The sequence below is a fragment of the Saccopteryx leptura genome, chromosome 4 (assembly GCF_036850995.1).
Source record: "Saccopteryx leptura isolate mSacLep1 chromosome 4, mSacLep1_pri_phased_curated, whole genome shotgun sequence".
NCBI classification, from domain to species: Eukaryota; Metazoa; Chordata; class Mammalia; order Chiroptera; family Emballonuridae; genus Saccopteryx; species Saccopteryx leptura.
In genome coordinates, this window is record NC_089506.1 from 139761039 (window position 1) to 139780990 (window position 19952).

At 34.1% G+C, this 19952-nt stretch overlaps 1 protein-coding gene across 2 annotated transcripts in view; it reads right to left on the bottom strand.

Moving 5' to 3' along the window:
- EDIL3 (EGF like repeats and discoidin domains 3) overlaps nucleotides 1-19952 on the bottom strand; it is a 537490-nt gene that overhangs the window by 516143 nt on the left and 1395 nt on the right. The window lies entirely within an intron of this gene.

A 19952-nucleotide genomic window follows, 5' to 3' on the forward strand; every position in this document is an offset into this window, starting at 1 on the left:
GCTCATAGTTGCAAGGTGAGTTCTTTATAGAGCCAAGATTAAGTTTTTTGATACCTAAACTAGTGCATGGTGTTAATATGAATGAAAAGTTATAAAAAAAAAAAAACCTATATCCACATGACATTGTATATATAAATAATAATAGAATTTTGGTCCCATGATCTTTACTCCGTGGTGTTATACACATTAAATATGTTATGCTATATGGTGAAAGGGACTTTGTAGATGCAATTAAAATTGCTAATCAGCTAATCTTAAAATAGGGAGATATTCATGAATCTTCCTGTCACAATTATTCCTTCATGGAGACATTCATATAATACAGAAATTGACATAGTAGTCTTCTACTCTGAATCATTGTCTATTTGATTCATTCTGTAGGACATCAAATAGTTTTATTATAATCCTTAAAACATGTTTGTGTATCTATATCTTGTGTTTAACCTAAATATCTTGTCTTAATGGAAATATTTTTGTTTTGTTTTGTTTAGTTTTACCTGAAAAAAAGGAAAGGGACAGTGAGCAAGTAGTAATAGTCACTTCTTTAAAATACAAACATAATTCTTTATTTTAAAACCTTTAGCCCAACATCAACTTAATTTATCCACTTTTTAGATAAAATATAGAAACAATTTTGAACTGCTGAAAGGCAAGACCTACAGTTTTCTGAGTATTAAGTATTAACCACATCACTACCAGTCATGAATAAGTAGATGACAAAAGGCTTTCATGCTGTTAGCTTCCTTATATTCAGTCTTTACAATTGAAACTACTAGGCAAAAATGTAATAAAAATAACCTAAAATAGCTTCACAGTTTCTATTATAGGTTATAAATCAAGACATAACTCACAGTCTATATTCAGAAGAAAGAATAAGTGCAATTAGGTGGGAAGAATATACAGGAAGCTAAGACCTCCTGGTGCATTAGGAGACACTGAGCAATGGTCTATTAGAGACAATGCTATAGACGTATGCTCAATTCCGTCCATATACTGAAACCTAATACCTAATGTGATGTGCTTTGAAGATGGGCTTTGGGGAGGTAATTAGGTCATGAGGCTGGTGGCCTCATGAATGAGATCAGTGCCCTTATAAAAAAAGACTTCCTTGCCTTGTTACCCATGGGAGGACACAAGAAGCAGACTTCTTACCAGACACTGAATCTGTCAGCTTATGATCTTGAACTTCCTAGCCTCCAGTACTCAGAAACAAATTTCTATTTTTTATAATTTACCTAGTTTATGGCATTTTTATTATAACCTTAACAGACTAAAGTCCAAATTTAAATAGCCCCAAATTAAGTAATTTAAAGCCAGAAACATAATATTTGTTTATATTATTTACATTTAACATATAACATATGTTACATTTACATATAACATATATTTAACATATATTCAAGGATTGACAAACTTTGTTGGTCAGCCAATTTGTCAAACTGATCCAGGTTCCCATCTTTTCCCTGTAACATTCTCCATTGGAATGTGTCCTAGGGTAACTGTCCTCTTTATGGGAATAACCACAAACACAATTAAGAAGATAATATCTAAGGGTATTGAGGGTTTATATTGTGCCAGGATCTGGAAGCATATTACATGCATTATGTCTGTTCATCATTATAATAGTCCATCTTGAGTCACAGACATTGTTCTAAACACTTAACCTGTATTAAATCCTCACAGTGACACTAGGAGTCAGGCCCTATTATTATCATCACCGTTTTGTATTTTACATTTTTGAAATCAAGGTTAGTCATCTGTTGAATTTGAAAACTCTTACTCCTGAGCCTGGGAGCTTTATCTTGCTTTATGTTTACTTATTTTACTTTCTAATTATCACATTATCTATACATTACTATAATATGTTTTGTTTTTATATAAATATAAAACTTCACATTTTAATGCTATATGTAATATACACTAATAAATTCAATTCTTAAAGGATCCTATTGCAGGGTTTGAGAACCTATGGCTCGTGAGCCAGATGTGGCTCTTTTGATGGCTGCATCTGGCTCATAGACAAATCTTTAATAAAAAATAATGTTAAAAATATAAAACATTCTCATGTATTAAAATCCATCCATTTCCTACTGCTCATGTTCATGGTTGCGGGTGGCTGGAGCCAATCACAGTTGCCCTCTGGGACAACGCCAAATTTTTATTGGATAATGTGTAACGTACACGGGTCGTTGTATGGCTCTCACGGAATTACATTTTAAAATATGTGGCATTCAGCCTAACCAGGTGGTGGTGCAGTGGATAGAGCGTTGGACTGGGATGCGGAAGGAATCAGGTTAGAGACCCCGAGGTTGCCAGCTTGAGCGCAGGCTCATCTGGCTTGAGCAAAAAGCTCACCAGCTTGGACCCAAGGTCGCTGGCTCGAGCAAAGGGTTACTCAGTCTGCTGAAGGCCCACAGTCAATGCACATATGAGAAAGCAATCAATGAACAACTAAGGTGTTGCAACGAAAAACTGATGATTGATGCTTCTCATCTCTCTGCATTCCTGTCTGTCTGTCCCTATCTATCCCTCTCTCTGACTCTCTCTCTGTCCCTGTAAAAAAAAATGTGGCTTTCTTGGTTCTCTCAGCCAAAATGGTTCCTAACCCCTGTCCTATTGTATCTGAAATGATAAATTAACAAAAATGGAAAATAGATAAGTGAGTGCTCTATTAATTAATGAAGGCCCTAGAAGTGGATTCATAAAAGTACCCAACAAAAAAATCAGACTGCTTAGTAGGTACTTAGTTATTTCAAAACTTAGAAAAACAGAAAACTCTAACAATATTTAAAGTGCTCCAAAGAACAGAGCTTCCCAATTATTTCTACAAATCTAGTATTGCTCCAATACCAAGCTTGATAAGGATAGCTCAAAATATCATTTATGAAAATAAATGCAAGTCTCCTACTAAAATATTAGCAAACCACATTCAGATATATTTCTAAATAATTGTGCATGATGGCACAAACATATTACAAAATTAGAAAAATTAAAACTATGTTCTATTGTCAAACTAAGGAAAACACTCAAGTGAGTCTCTGAACTGATGCAAGTATATCATAGAATGTAGTATATGATACAAACCTCTTTTTCTAACAATTGTTATAATTTGTGTTGGGACACATAGCTAATGGTTTGGTGGGGAAAAAAAGCAATTCTTAATGCACTTAAATTTGATACCAGAAGCAGGCCATAAAAAATATATGTAAATATATTTTACAAAATGAATTTGCTTTAACATTGTATAACAAACATAAACACAATATAAAGACAAAACTTGAGACAACATACACCTCACTTCTTTGATTTTCTTGAACAGTGAGGCTGTACCCGAGCACCATACATAAAAGTAAAACCTACTTCTGAAATGCCCACCCTCTCTTTGTAACCCACCATCTCCTGTGTTTATTCTCTGTTCCCTTTCATTAGAATATAAGTTCTCTTTGAACAAGGACTTGAGTCTGTTTTGTTTATTGTTGTAATTCTAAACTCAGAACAATTTTAGCATCTTTCTCTGCTCAATAAGAGTTGTTGAATAAATAAATTATGCAACTATGAGGTATGGTTCATCTATGGTTAAAAATATTATTTTGAGATATTTACTCATTGTAACAAGTCTCTAAATACAGACACCAAAATGTCACTAGTATAATTTTTCTTCAATGTGTGTATACTTAATGGTTCAAAAATAATTAAAATTTTAAAAGAAGAGCCTGACCTGAGGTGACACAGTGGATAAAGCCTAGATCTGGAACAATGAGGTCGCTGGTTAGAAAATCTGGACGTCCATGGTCAAGGTACATATGACAAGCAATCAATGAACAACTAAAGTGAAGCAACTATGAGTTGATACTTCTTGCTGCCCCCCTTCAAATCAATAAAAATAAAATCTTAAAAAAACCTTTAAAAAAAGAATAAAAAATTAACAGCCCCACAAAATAAATTGCCAAAGGTTCTTTCTTGTCACATAAAAAGAGGAGGAAAGCATTAGGTTTTGCAATTTTTTATTCTATACAACCCTTTGTTGTATGCACCTTTTTTAGAAAGACACATAGCTCAGAGCTTGCCAGCTAGGAGTAGAAATCATATAATTACTGAGGACACAAGCATACAAATTGATTTAGAAAATTGATTTTAAAAGGCATTTAAGAAAGGTAGAAGTATAGTCACCTAAAGGGAATAAACAGTAGTTTGCCATGACATAAACATTGTCACTACACAAACAATTCTAAACAGAGCTGCTTTTCAGGCTCCTGAGCAGACACAGCTCCCAGGTGCTGTCTTTTTTCTTCTGCCCAGTGCATCTGGGTTCAGCAGGTGTGACTGCATGGTGGCAGGAGGGAAAGAAGTTATGGTTGAAGGAAAGTTATTGCTGATACAGTTTATAGGCTTGATCCCAAGAGCTCTGGGAAAATTAGCTGATCAAAGAGCTAGCTGCAAGTCTTCCACCTGACAATTAAAAATACCAAGTGCTTTGAGTTTCTTGTACATATTTTCTTGTCAACCCTTGATCATAAAGTGACAGTCTAAAGCTTACTGTCAATATTTGATATATAATTACAACTATTTTGTTGAATTTGTTAATTTAAGGTAAAACCTGAATCTTGCTTTTTTAAGCATTTATAAATTAGACAGCTGTGGTGACTAGGAGGTCATTTATTTAACCAGTTTTTAGAGTTTGCCACTACTGCTTATTGCTTTTGAAAAGTATATCACTTGTGTCATAAATCACATGTCAGTGCATCAGGGCATCAAGTAGATAAGAATGTATTAAGTAGGTTAATGGATCTATCAATGGAATAAGTTTTTTTAACCAGAGAAAGATTTATATATCAGCATAGTTGTTTATATTCATGTTTTTCATTCATTGATGCATGCATAAATTCAGTCAGCAAATACCAACTGAGTATCTACTATGTGTGCAACAGTATGTTTGGAGTTGAATACATATTAGGGAACAAAAGAGATGCCTGTTCTGCCCATGTGGCACTTACAATACATTGGAAACAAATAGAAAACAAATAAAACAATAAAAAAGTGGTTATATCACTATGATTTTTGAAAAAAAATGCTATAATTTTTTTAAAAATATAGCATGATAGAGAATAAAGGGTATATGACATGTCTATGTGCATGCATTGAAGCATTGATTACCAAAAGAAAGTGATCAGAGAGACCAGATTATGTGAAGGTGTGCAGTTTCAACTTAGAAAGGAGCTAAGGGCAGAAAATGGCAATGTACAGAAGATAGCTAGAAATAAAGAATTTGAAAAAATAGAAATAGAGATAGGTGATAGTTTCAAGAAGAGAATAAACACTTAAAGGCCCAAAAAGAAATAAATGTTTAACAAACCCCAAAAACTCAGAAAAGGAATATGTACATTGCTTTATTATTGAGCAGATATGTACATGATATAAAAACACTAATAAATAGTAGTAACATATTAATATAGTTTATAGGAAATAAAATTAGGTTATTCTGAGTCTGTGACCAGAGCATACACCATACAATAGTAACAACCATTATATTAAGTACAAAATTAAATTCCCAGGGAAGGCAAATGCAAAATAAAATTATGAAAAAAGACATAGATAAAAATTCTTTGAAAAAAGGTGTTCTTCTAGAAAAACAATTAGCAAGGCAATAGATTAAAAATTAAGAATGTATTTTCAAAATAAAATCATACAGACTAATGGGCATGGCATTATTTCAGGAAAACACATACCTAGAATTCTTTGTTAAGATTTTGGCAAGCCTCTTAAATAAATACGTAGGATACATGGACAGATTCCAAATGAAACAACTAAAATGATGAAAGGAAGGATTTACAAGGACAGATTAAAGCATGTCAGACACTGAAGAAGAAACATCATGGTTTACAAATATTTGAAACATGTAAATTTGAGGAAATTCTTTGTTTAATAGGTTACACAATTATGAGTATGTTAAAATTGCAAAGGAAATATTCCCCTAGTAATAATGTTGTTTTTCAGTCAGAACCATTTATACAGTGATTCAAACATGGCCAAGGGTTTAGGCCACCAAGCAGACACTGAGATTCCCAGTAACCTAAACTATGCAGACCTCAAAATACATAGAGGCCAGTCTGAGTAAGGCAAAGTAGGTCAGGACACAACTACAAAAATCTTCCAGTCCCCTAGCTGAGCTTTAACTGTGGAAGGGATTCTCCCATAGATTGGGCTTTTCTCTGCAGCTGTGCTATAGTGAAGCGTCTTGAACATGGATCTGTAAGATATAGGGGTTTTATTTTTGAGTGAGAATCATTCTGTTCCTAGTCTATACCTGTCAATGGGGAAAATAATAACCTGAGGTAGTTAATAAGGTTGAAAAGAGCTGTTGTATATGAAAACATATTTTATGTGCTTAAATGTGTTACTCTTAGTGAGACATAGCAATTATTATAATGAAGACTGTAAAAAAGCATGAAGCCTGGGACTGGGCTAGTATATGTGTTTCTGCTCTAGAGGAATTCAGCTCTACTCTCTGTCACTGTTTATCCTAGAACACTCTTAAACTGAATACTGTTTTCTCTCCCATAGCTTCTAGACCTGAGATGTGGCACAAGTACCTCTTGCTCCTCTATGAGACTGCCTGAACATTCTCTCTCCCACACAGTTTTAATTTCATATCATATTTATTCCTCAATAATACCCCCTATTATAGTTATATCCTGATTTCTGTACCATGTGCCTTTACTCCTTGAAGATTTCTGTTCTTGCTTCAGTGTCATTCTCTCTGACATTTCTTCGAGTATTAAGGTGACCAAATTTTTACAATGAAAAGAAGGACAAAAATAAATTGAAGAAAACAATAGTGTAAATAAAAGAAACATTTTATTCATTGCAACAATAACATTATAATATAATAAATGCATGATAAAATATTTGTATATTTTATATTGTAATTATGCTTACATGCATATTAATTTTAATAATTATAAGAAAAAAGTACTCATTTAGATAATATTATCTAAATGAGTACTTTTCAATTGAATGAATATTTTTTGTCAATGTATCATCTTATAACAATATATTAGAAATATCTGAACAAGAAATATCTTTCATATTGAATTTTATGGCAAGTGTTGCAGCTAGAGTATCAACATTCAATCTCAATTTCTCACTTGTCCAAAAATCATTAGCAATTGAAAAAACTCTTTCAACTGTTGCATTAGTTCCAGGGCAGCACAACGTGAACTGAACAAGAATAAGTAAATTTTCACATGGAATATGCTCATTTTTGAAATGGCTGAATATCTTTTATCAATTTTGACATGTTCATTTTCCCATTGTATTAATTTTTCATAATTTAAATATACATTCAGTCTTCTAATTTCTTCAAAGACACAATTGTCATCTATTTTGATGTCTGGCATTTCTTTAGATAAAAACTAAAGATAAGATTCAATATCTGTTCAATATATTTATGATGAAGTAAAAAAACACCATTGAAAACCGTTATGTCCCATGATGTTTGTTTCAGAACATCCTTCGATATATTGAAAACATGTCTGGTAAAAATTCTGCATTTCGTTGATAAACTTTTCTATTATGCCTGGATTTGATTCCTCTAAGTCTGACAATTTTCTTTTTATAATTAAAGGTAGAAATATTTCTTTAAAACGAGATTTATATTGAAGGATAAAGTCATTCAAAATAAGACTAACTTTTGTAGCTGAAATGTGTTTACCTTCAATGTTTTGAATCATTTTGTGAAAAATTGATGTTTGATTATGTACAAAATACATTAATATCTCAGATATTTTATTACTGAAAAATGATTCCAGGATTTTAGGACATTTGTCTAAACTTAAATAATATGAATGGAGAGGCTCAAATAATTGTAGAATACTCTCTATAGCAGGTGTTAGAGCAAGCCATTTAACTTTTGAATATCCTGAAAGCTTTTTGTATTTAATATTTGCTTCTTCACAAAATGGTTTTAAAGTAGCAACACAAATGGTAAAATGACTAAAATGCAAATAAATTTTAGTTATTGTTACTTCTACATCAATTGGCATGGCACATGATGATGTGTTGATTGCATTTAACAAAATATGTGCTTTACAATCTATTCCTAGTATTTTCTTTTGGAGTAACTCTTGAATTTTACATACACATTATGCATCCCTTTGTGTCTTCGCCTACCAAAATGTGTATTTGTACTATCAGCCGTTAGTGCAACAACTTTGGATTTCTAATTGTTTTCATTTATTACTCTCTATAGATGGTTTGACAAAATTTCAGAAGTTTTGCCCTCAATGGATTCTAAATTTAAAATTTTTATCTGAATGCCCTTGGTAACATTAAAATATTATACTATTACTGTATTGAATACAACTTAATTTCATTATGATTTGATTCATTAGATTAAATTGTTACAAATGCTGCAGTTTCCAAGTCCTCTGTAAGTATTTTGTCAAAATAATTTTTAAATACTGATTTCAAAATAGCCTCACATTTTGTCCAGGCACATAAAGATTTTGCATTGTGAAACTTTTTCAATAATTCATTTGTACAATCCATACTGTGAAAACTTTGTGAATTCTGGTATAAAATACAAATGTTCCCTCCATTGCAGCCAACTGTTTTTCATATTCAGAATAGTTTAAATTTTTTAAAAAACTTGTTACTTTACAAGTGGAAGCTGATGCATCTAATGATTGCTTATGTTTGTTGGTGGTCAAGTGTTTCGTTATCACTGCTCTGCCCCCAACTGCAATACAAAATTCTCTGCTGCAAATATTACAGAAAACAATGGGATCTTTCTTTAATATGAGGAATGAAAAACTGAAAAGTTTATCATTGAACTGGCATTTTCTATTTTGGAATTTTTGCATCCCTTAAATGAAATTTAAAATAAAACATAAAATATAGAGCTACACAAACAATGAAAGCACATTAGAAACTGAAAACATTACATCATGGTAGGCAAATTTTCTAGAAGCTAAATTAACAAAACTAAATATCAAACAAAACCACTAATTTAGAGTGATATTTAGTTGTATTTATCATTTTCTAATTTAAAAATATCTGTTTTATAAAACTAGTAAATCAAAATAGGTTATTAATAGATATGGTTTGAGGTTAGATTTCCACTTTAAAATTCAAATTTCGGGAAAATACTTGTAAATGAAATTACACGTATTTGGAAGTTATTAAATAGATAATGAATTAATAAAACGTGAATTGTGCTTACCTTTCTATGAGTGAATATTCACTGAGAAAGAAATAATTGAGCATCTACAATGTCATTTGTGCCATCTCGTGTTACAGTAAGAAGTACACAAAGCCATTTGCATGCTCAGTATATCGCATGCTCTCCCAAGGTCTCCCGTGCGGAGCGCATACTTCTCATAATTGCGTCTTGCCACACTGCACTTATCCTTGATGAATCGTCATGTCAAATACAAATACGTCACATCACAAGCAATGGATCGACTCTGCATCGATCAGATATGGACATTTACAGATTAGTCTTCCAATATCAAAAAGGAGGACATGTAAGAGGACACTTTTTGAGGGAGGACAAAACTTACAAAAGAAGAACTATCCTCCCTAAAGGAGGATGATTGGTCACATTACTGGTATAATTTTGGGGGACTTCAATACCTATATAGATGATTTTTCCAAAACCAAGGCCATTTATGCCTTGACTCTTTACTTCTAATAATCTTGTCTGCTATCCTCCTGCAACCATAACTCTTATGGTCATATTCCCAAATTTACAGTTATTAATAATTATAACTATAGTGTAGTTACTTCAATGCTGCTATACTCTTACTCATACCATCACTTTCTATCTTTATTGCTTACTTCCTTTAAAACCCCTACTCAATCCCTCACCTCCACCAGGATTTCCAGTGGATCCTACTACCTTTAGACAGCACTCCACTTTTCTTAGTGCCAGGAATGGAAAAGGAACTTTGGAAACTATCTTAGTTTGGGACTTAATGAAGCAAAAATTATGAAAGAATCATAGCTGAGGAATTCATAAGTGGTTAAATCCCTCATGAAATGGATAGGTACAGAGGCCAGGTTTAGAAAAAAAAAGAGAAAAGAAGGATGGAAAATTAGAGCACTGACAAGAATGGGTTCAATGGGAATAAAGAGCAAAGAGAGATAAAAGAAGATTCTATTAAGAGATGGAAAGTCAGAGAAATTTACAGTATTGGTACCTGAGTAAGTCCCATGATTAAAATCAAGTCTAGTGAATAACATTGCCAGTATGTACTTAAAAATGAATATGCAAATCATTATGTTGGGTACTCTCATGAAGTTTAATGCCAAGATGTTATAAGGGTCACAAGTTCATGTGTTAACTTTTTTCTTTTTCATTTTTTTTTCTTTTTTTTTTTTTAGAGAGAGAAAGAGGAGAAGTATCAACTTGTAGTTGCATCACTTTAGTTGTTCATTGATTATTCCTCATACAAGCCTTGATGATTGCTCAAGTCAAGCCAGTGGCCCCTTTCTCAAGCCAGCGATCTTGGGTTCACACAGTGACCATGGGATCATGTCAAAGACCTCATACTCAAGCTGGCTACTCTGTGCCAGATGAGCAAGTGCTCAAGCAGGAGATTTTGAACCTGGGATCTCAGCATCTCAGGTAGACACTCTATCCTCTGAGCCACCTCCAGTCAGGCCATGTGTTAATGTTTTTAAGGGAACAAATGTTAGAGGACAAACAAGGTTTTGAAATCATTGAGGAAGTTCAAGATGTCATGATGGTTACTTAGGCTCCAAGGAGGAAAGGAAGTCATATATGCTGATGATAAGAAAGTGTTAATATTGGACTGAGAAGCAGTTTGAAATAGTTTTCAAAAAAGCACGCAGGAGCACACCAACTCTTCCTTTACATTTTGTGAGTCCAAGAACCAAGGAAAATAAAAACACACACACACACAACTTTAATTCTCTGAAGCAAAGAGGTATACAGAAAAGGGTAAAAAAAAATTGAAATCAGAAAATATAAAGTCAAGTTCCAATTGTAATTGGTTGCTTGAATTACAGGCCATACTGAATTATAGGTCATATGACTTTTTGAACCTCAGGTTTCCTTGTTAAATGAGATTAAGAATGCCTGCTCTGCCTATGTTTCCTAATATAGTGGCAGAAAATGCTTAAGAAATTTTAACTATTGTTTTGTTATTATTATTTTAGAGGAATAAATATAATAAAATGTATGGAAGTATATTTTAACTACTATATATTGTAGAGATACACAGAAGATATTAATAAAGTGACCTAATATGAGATGGTGTAATTTTAACTATTCTGTAAAATATTTAAAGTTTATTTAATTCTAGTTTTAAAAAATAAACCATATTTTAGTTAAATAATTGTTCAAATAAACCAGAAAACATAATTTTCTAGCTGATGTGGTTTGAGACACTTTGGTGTTTTTGTTTGGCTAAAATTTCTTTTTTTTTTTTTTTTTTTTTTTAATTTTTTTAATTAATTTTTATTTTATTTATTCATTTTAGAAAGGAGAGAGAGAGAGAGGAGACAGAGAGAGAGAAGGGGGAGGAGCAGGAGGCATCAACTCCCATATGTGCCTTGACCAGGCAAGCCCAGGGTTTTGAACTGGCAACCTCAGCATTTCCAGGTCGATGCTTTATCCACTGCACCACCACAGGTGAGGCCCTAAAATTTCTTAATAAATTACACAGAAATAAAATTAAATAAGGATGGGATGCAAGATAAGTTAAAAACCTTCATTAAACTAGCAGAAATAAAACCTCCTTAAATTTTAAGATCACTTTGTCTTATATTTTATATCTGAAAATTACAGAGAAAGCAAGCTCTAATGCGAGGTATTAAATAGCAATGGAACGACACAGAGGAGAAATGGAATCTTAGATAATTAAAACAAAGCCAAAAATCATGCTGAAAAAAAAAATTGAATAGCAAGATTTTGAAGATTATGTGTTTTGAATTACTTCCTAACTACTCCTCTTCTCTCTCCCATCTTCACTGTTCTTACTAGTGTTACATTATTCTGATAGACACATTAATTCTTTCTGATCAGGATCTAATCCAGCCTTTATTTCTTAATGTAAAAAGAAAAAAAATATGACACTTTACACACTTAAATTTGAAAAATTTAGGTCTGGCTGGTTGGCTCAGTGGTAGAGTGTCGGCCCAGTGTGTAGATGTCCCGAGTTCGATGCCTGGCCAGGGCACACAGGAGAAGTGCCTGTTTGCTTCTCCACCCTTCCCCCACCCCATTTTCTCTCTCTCTCTCTCACTTCCCCTCCTGCAGCCAAGGCTCCATTGAAGCAAAGTTGGCCTCAGGCACTAAGGATGGCTCCATGGCCTTCGCCTCAGGTGCTAGAATGGTTCCAATTACAATGGAGCAACACCCCAGATGGGCAGAGCTTCGTCCCCTGGTGGACATGCCAGGTCGATCCCGGTTGGGTACATGCGGGAGTCTGTCTCTGCCTCCCCGCTTCTTACTTCAGAAAAATACAAAAAAAATGTATTTTTTTGAAAAATTTAAAAATATTGTCCCAAGAGAATAAATACAATTTACCCCTTCCAGAATATCAACCAGTTAAATAGTAGAGATAGTATGTTTTACAATAAGAAAATTATTTAACAAAATATCTCCATGACACAGAGGTTCTGTCACATAGTATGGTTTAGTAGTTAAGAGAACAAGCTTAGATTTAAACTGGATTCTTATTCTAACAAGCTACTCAGTAGTTGTGCTATTTTAGGAAATTATTTAACCTCTCTGTTATCTTCACTTTATCACTCATATGTAAATAATAATAATATCTACCTCAGATTGTTGTGAGAATCAAAGATGGTACTTAGAACAGTAAAACACATTGCATGTGCTTTAAATACTGCACTTATTAATAGTACTTATAAAGATATCAGAATGAATGTCCCTTGTTAACTTTTCTAGCAAGATACCTTAAACTGATATGTTGGCAGTCCCCAAGTAAAAACAAGAAAGAAAAAAAAAAGGTATCTAAAAAATTGTTGTTAGGTCAAAATTAAAATTAGCTGAAATATCAGAACCTTGTATCTAACAAGGTAATCTATCACTTAGAAGGTAGCTTTCTTCCCCCCCTTTTTTCTTAATCAAATTAATTGGGGTGACACTGGTTAAGAAAATTATACAGCATTCAGGTGCACAATTCTACATCTTCTGTACACTTTAAAGTGTGTCCACCCACCCAAGTCAGGTCTCCTTCCTCACCACTAATCCCTCCTCCACCCTCCTCCACGTCCAGCCCGCCCCCAGCAATCACCACACTGCTATCCGTGTCCAGGAGTTTTTCCTCCTCTATTTCTGTCCGGTAATTGATGATGCATCACAAACACAAAAAACACTCTCTATCATGCTTGCTCATTAACATTCTATTTCAAACTAAAAGAAGCATTTTCAAAGTAAGTTCATCTACAACACAGATTGTAAAAAGTGAAAAACAAAGTCCTTAAAACTTTTTTGACCTTTTTTTTTTAAATACAGAAGACACAGTGCTGCTTAAATGAGTGGGTGATTCTTCCGGAACAATGATTTGGGGCAAGAGGAATAGCTCCGTTCATTTCAGTATAGAGACTTTCTCTTTTTGGTTTTGTTGTTGCTGTTTAGTAGAGTTGTTTCTTTTGTCTGGTACTGTTCTAAGCTCTGGCTACGTAGGAAGCACAAAATATGAAGCAAGAACTTGGCATATAAATATTAAAGCATTTTAAGTGGCAATTTGCTTTCTGTTTGTCTATGGAAAACATTTCAAAAAAGCATATGTTTACAATACAAAAGTTAAACTATGGAAAGATAAAAGGTAAGTAAACAAGTGGGAAAAATAATGTGGCTAGAACTGAAGTTCCATGCACATTTGGAGAGAAATATGGGAGGACAGAGGGCATCAAAGATATGAGAACAGACAGAAGATTCATGTTCATAGATGGGATTGCCATTACCAGGAGGGATTTGTCAGCTTCCTTCAGATACAAATAGCCTCCAATGCTCATTTAACTGTTCTAGTCTTTTTTGCTCAAGAGTCATGTACCCATTTTACCCTGGCTGTCTTCACAATAATCTCCAGTATCAGTAAAATGTAAATATTTATCCTGAACTCAGTACAAGAAAGGATTTTAAAGGATTATTTTGCATTCCCAAAATAAATTACTTTATCAAATAACAAGCATAAACCTTAAAGAATGCAATGGTGGCCTAACCCCATTTAGAGATTACTTTCAAATCAAGCACACTATCGTCTAACAAGATTAAAACCTTGGTCTTCCCATTTATGCACTGTTATAATATATTAAATTATTTTTAAAGACATCAATCAGTTTGCTACAGACCCATTTTAGAAAATAGACAAAGTAAAGCTAAGATATAAAGTCAGTCTTTCTCCATAGTAACAATCACTTTCAAAAATGCTTTAGTACTTTAAAAGCCCTCACTTAAATTCTTGTACATAAATCCGCCATTCCACTTCATGCACTATTAAATCTTCTGTTGAACAAATCCTACTCAATTACTACCAATATAATAATGCACATTTTAAAACAAAATAACAGTACATTTTCTTTTAAAGCATAACCAAATAATTGCAGGACATTTTATATGCATTCTGAGATCTACTTTTCAATCACAAAAAAGCATATGGGAAAAAATCAACCAAAAATATATAATAACATTTTCTCTGGCATGGTGGGAAAATAAAGTTTCTAAACAAGCAAATTCTTTAGACTTCAATCACTTTCACCATTAAATTCAACATAAAAAAATATCTTCAATGATGCATATACTTCACTAACTTTGTACTGGAAAATGTTAAACATATTGCAGTAAGTCTGTGTCTAGAATGAGAGACCAATATTGGCGCCAATTACTATAACATTTTGTCACACAACAATGCCTTTTAGCTTTATATTTAGCCAAACCCACTCTCCAGTAAATGTGCCCAGTTTTTTACCCTGTAAGCTATCACTGATTTTACATGTCCTTTCACTGCTTTTGCATATTACTTTTCCAGTCTCCTCTTTGTCTAGCAGCTGCCATGTTTTATTGCTCTGATTAAGTGTGACCTATTACTTCATATGCTCTTCCTTCTCTGGAACTAGTTTAAAGAGAGACCAGAAACACAAAAACCAAGAGCGATGGATATTTCTATATGATCTAAGGCCTAACTGTTCTATTTATTTTAGGTGATCAGAAGTTTTTGATGTGTCCTTCTAGGTTCTCAGCTATGTGCTGCAGTCAAAGCAAGAGACTTCACTCTCAGCAGAGTGGCTATAAATATTTGCCTAGCTAATAGATTTAGGCAGGTCACTGTGATCAAATCCTGAGTCGCTCCAAAATTGAGATTCTAATTTATTTCCATTTATGTTTTAAAGCTCAGGATTTAGTAGTACAGGTTTTACATTGTCATCTTTTTTTTTTTTTTCCTAACAAGAAAATAAATCACAAATTCCAGTTTTGGAGATTTGCAACCTTTTTAGAATGATGACAGAATTTTACAGTGAAAGCTGTGCCCTAGATGCTATCAAGCAAGAAAATGTTGGGTGTGTGCCAAGAGAGGATGGAAAAAGATGGAAAGAGAAAGAGAGATTTTTATTTGAAGAGGACTCAGAAAGGATGCTGCTAAAGACAGACTTTTTGGCATGATGTCAGCAACTGTATAAAAAAACTGAGAGAACTTGTAGAAATAGTGTAATTGTGAATCTGTAGGTTTCTTAAAACAATATCAGCAGAAGGCAGGACTACTTTGCAAGGAAAGGCCATCAGGTAAGGATCACTCTGAAACTCATAAATGATTTCAAGTCACTGACAGCTTGATAAACAATAAGCACATAGATAAGGATTAATAACAGGTTGAAGTGGGTAATAAAACTTTATGTCATTTAATCATTTATATAACATAATGCAACTTATGTTATTGAGAAACTTGCAAACTCTAGAAAACATATACTTTACCATCATAGAAAAGGATATGTAGTCATCTCTTTCAACTACTATAGATATGCATATATATATATATAGTCAATATATATTTCCATGTAAATATATATATTTCTGTGATCAAATCAAATATATATATATTTACATAGATATGTATATCCATGTAAATCAATATAACAGAATTTCCATTTATAAAACATAAAGTTGGTATAAAGAATAAGCTTAAAAGTATGTCAAACATTTCAATAATAATTGTTTTACTGCAAGCACCTCATAGTTCTATATGTATTTCCTTTAAAGGTACTCAGGAGACCCCTGAGAAATAATGGATCAACCTAGCCAGACGCTTGTTTGTAAGAGCGATACTGTTCCTACATGAAAATCTGTGGTTCAAGCCGTGGGTCCTCTTTTTTTCTGGGGAGCAATGAAAACTAAGTAATAACATGAGTTTCATCCTGAGTAAAAATTCACTTTATGTGGATTTGCAGGTTAGTGTTTACTAGTTTACTTCTTTTATTTTTTCCATCTTTCCTTTAAAAGATCTCCACTGACTATCCTGACATCTGCTGGCAAGGGCAAAGTGGATTCCAGTCTAGTTTCTCCTCAACAACAATTCTCTCAAATCGGACCTTTTACAGGTATTTTAAGTGAGAATTAAATGGTAATTCATTCAGGTTAAATATTTATAGTACTTAATTACTAGCACCATCACACAACTGTGAGAAAATTATCAATACAGTAGTAACCACTGGGCTACTGTATATGAATACATGCTTGCTTTGATTAATCAACAAGCATTAAAATCATTACATGGGCAATTAAAAACAAACAAAAATAAAACAAAAACATGCCAGGCATCTTCATTAAAACACCACCAGTAAGAATTAAATAATGGGAAAGTCTTGGCTTTGATTTTCTAATGTTTTCTTTATTTTATAATAATGTCAGTTTACAAACTACTTAGGAGATAAGCTCAACTATATAAAGAATACATTTATTAGCTCTGACAGAAGCCATACCATTTTCATATACCTGTAAAACTTGCTACTTTTTTCTTGGTACTTACTCATTCTGATTTACTATGGCTTGAACTGAGTTCCAAAGCCTGCATTGTTTTTGTTGTTGTTTGTTTTGTTTTATTTTGGCAAGGGTATAATAAAGCCACTACATCATAAATCATACTCAGTGCTATTGTACCTGGGAGTGTGTTCAGTAAACAAGTATTGGAATTTTTTTTTTAGGCTTTAAGCACTCTCAAATGTAGCAAGTTTTTAAAAGTGTACAACTGATAACATATACAATCCATCCTATTATTCAAAATCCTGCAAAAGATAAAAAGTTTTAAAAATGAACTCGTTAGTTTATAATTTTCTTAATATCAGTGAAATTAGGAGTTTGCGCTATGAATTTAGACTATCAAAACTGTCAACATATTTTACAATTAGTGTGAGTAACCAAGCTATTTTATTTTAGTCATGTATACTTTAACCCTTTAAACTGCTATAATTTGTGAGAAAAATTATAATATCTAGCAATGAAAACAAATTTTATTAATAATTTATTAAAACTCTTAGATCCTGAGTTCATGTTTTATATAAATAATGACTTTAAGATATTTGAGAAAAATACAACAGAATTCTAATTTAGAGAAGAGTATAGAAGTGTTACATTTGCCTGGTTTTGAAGATCTTTAATACTTCAAGACCATAGAAGGATAATAGATCACTTTGATTTTTCAACCATTAATTTGTGTTATTATAAATTTTTCTAAAATTATATAAATTTAAAACAATTTTAAGGAAACATTTCAAGAATAATCAGAAAAATAAGATTCATGATGGGGGGGGGATGTATGTTGTACCATGTCAGTGTATGATATGGCCAAGATTTTGTATTAATGTCAAATAGTCACCCTTAAGTATTACTTTCAATTCAACATCTTAAAACTATTTTAAAATGTTTTACCAGGTATGTAAAGTTAGCACTTATTTTTTAAAGTATAAAATTAATGTTCATGTAAATTAGGTAATAAAGACACTAATGTACAATAACTTAAAAAAACATAAAAAAACCCTTTTACTTCAGCATAAATATTACTATACTAATCACAGAAGTGTAGTGTTATCTTCTGTGAGATTCTTTAGGTAGGTACTAATTTATTTTCACATAGAATTAACTAAAATTGTTATTGATTTAAAAATGCAAATGCCAATGATTCATAGTATTTAGGACATGTCTAGACATTTTTAGACAGTGCCATTTGCTAAAGACCAGGCACAAACTGCAGGCACAGGGACAGAGTGCATATGTCCCGTGCTTGCTGCAACTGTACGCATATTATTGGATTTTTTAGAGTAACCCATAAAGATAAATAATTTAAAGGTTAATTAAATATTCAATCTGACTGATCCATTGGTTTAATTTTAAAATAAAAATGACTAATAAAAGGAATTGTATGTCCTTATCAAATCCCAAGCATTAATGCATGGAAATTGTAACCCATACAGGGAAACTTCAATTTCTAAAAGGCATACACTGGATAATGATGTGTGGGGGGGAGTGGAGGGTACAGGGGATTTCTGAGTGTTGACAGTGGCTACAGTAACTTTGCTCAAAGTTTAATTGTCTGGAGCTGTCACACAAGCTGCGCTCTGCCTTCTGCAGAGCTGTGGAGAACAAAGTGGAAAGGTGTAAGTTTAACATAAATTATTCATGGAAAATATTGTTTCTTCCTGAAGCCCTCTTTCCCTCTCCCCACAGGCTGGCAGAAAAATGAGAAAGCTACTTAAGAATATGAAGTACACAGCTGCTCAAGCACTGTCTAGGAGCCTGAATGGGGAGGCCAGGCAACCTCACTGTGGCTGGTCTGTCCAGAGGAGTGAGCTGTGCCTTGAGCGTGGTTATCTTCAGGAGGCAGAGCTTAGGACTGCAGCGAGATGGGACTCACCGCGTCCCGGGGCTCCTGTAATCAGACCAAGCAAGGCTACAGAGGAGGCCACACACACTAAAAACATCATCTCTTCCACCCTTGATGCCCTCCACCTCGGAGCGGGGACAGATGGTGGCGGTGGCATACTGTACGTGCTGTGAGTGGGGGTGTGTGTGTGCGCTTTCGTGTTTGGGGTGGGAACGGAGGCGGGGAAGGGAGGAGAAAGGTAGGAGTGCCTACAGTTCTCCCCTTCCCTTACCAGCTGACGGGTAAAGTGCAAAAGAAATTCAGAAGGGAAAAAAGAGAACTGAAAAATATCGGCGGTGGGAGCCCTATATTTATCATATCGCTGGGGGATTCTGCCGAGCAACTCCAGAGCCGTTACCATTCTTCCATGACCTCCAGTGGAGAGGCTGCCTCTGCCTGATCGCTGGAAGGGCACTTTGTAAATGTAGGCGAGGTACACACCTACACACAAGCTACACGCTGGAGAAAATCGCTTCATTTCGGGGGCAGGGAGAGAGGCCGAAGAAAGGAGAGGTCACAGAACACTACAGGCAGGTCATTGAGGGCTTGTGGCCAAGAACAGACGGCTTCTTGGGCGAATAGTAGCCCCAGAGTACACAATTTTTTATGAAACAAATACTAGATGGATGGGTGCATGCATGGATGGTGCAGAATATTCATGCAGTATCTAACCTCAAATGGAGTCTACTCAACATTTTTTTAATCCAACTACCCATTTTTAGAGGCACAGCATTTTACACCCTGTAGTGCACTCAGATCTCCCCGCGAAGCAGCATGAGGACCCCTTAGGAGGGGCCGCTGGCGTCCGTGAGTGCAGAAGGGGCGCCACCCCCTCTCGCGGCCTCCCCAGAGCCCCTGCTGCTCTCCCTGCCCTCTTTCCGTGCCAACTTCAGCCTCCAGCAGCGCAGAGACGGGTTACAGCACAACCAGGGCTCGTATTGAAAAGCCTCTCCTCGCAAAGGACCGGGAAGTCACCTGAACAATTCAGGAGGAGACTCATCTAAGTCCTCTATTTTTTATTTTATTTATTTTCTTAACAGGGTGGTTTAT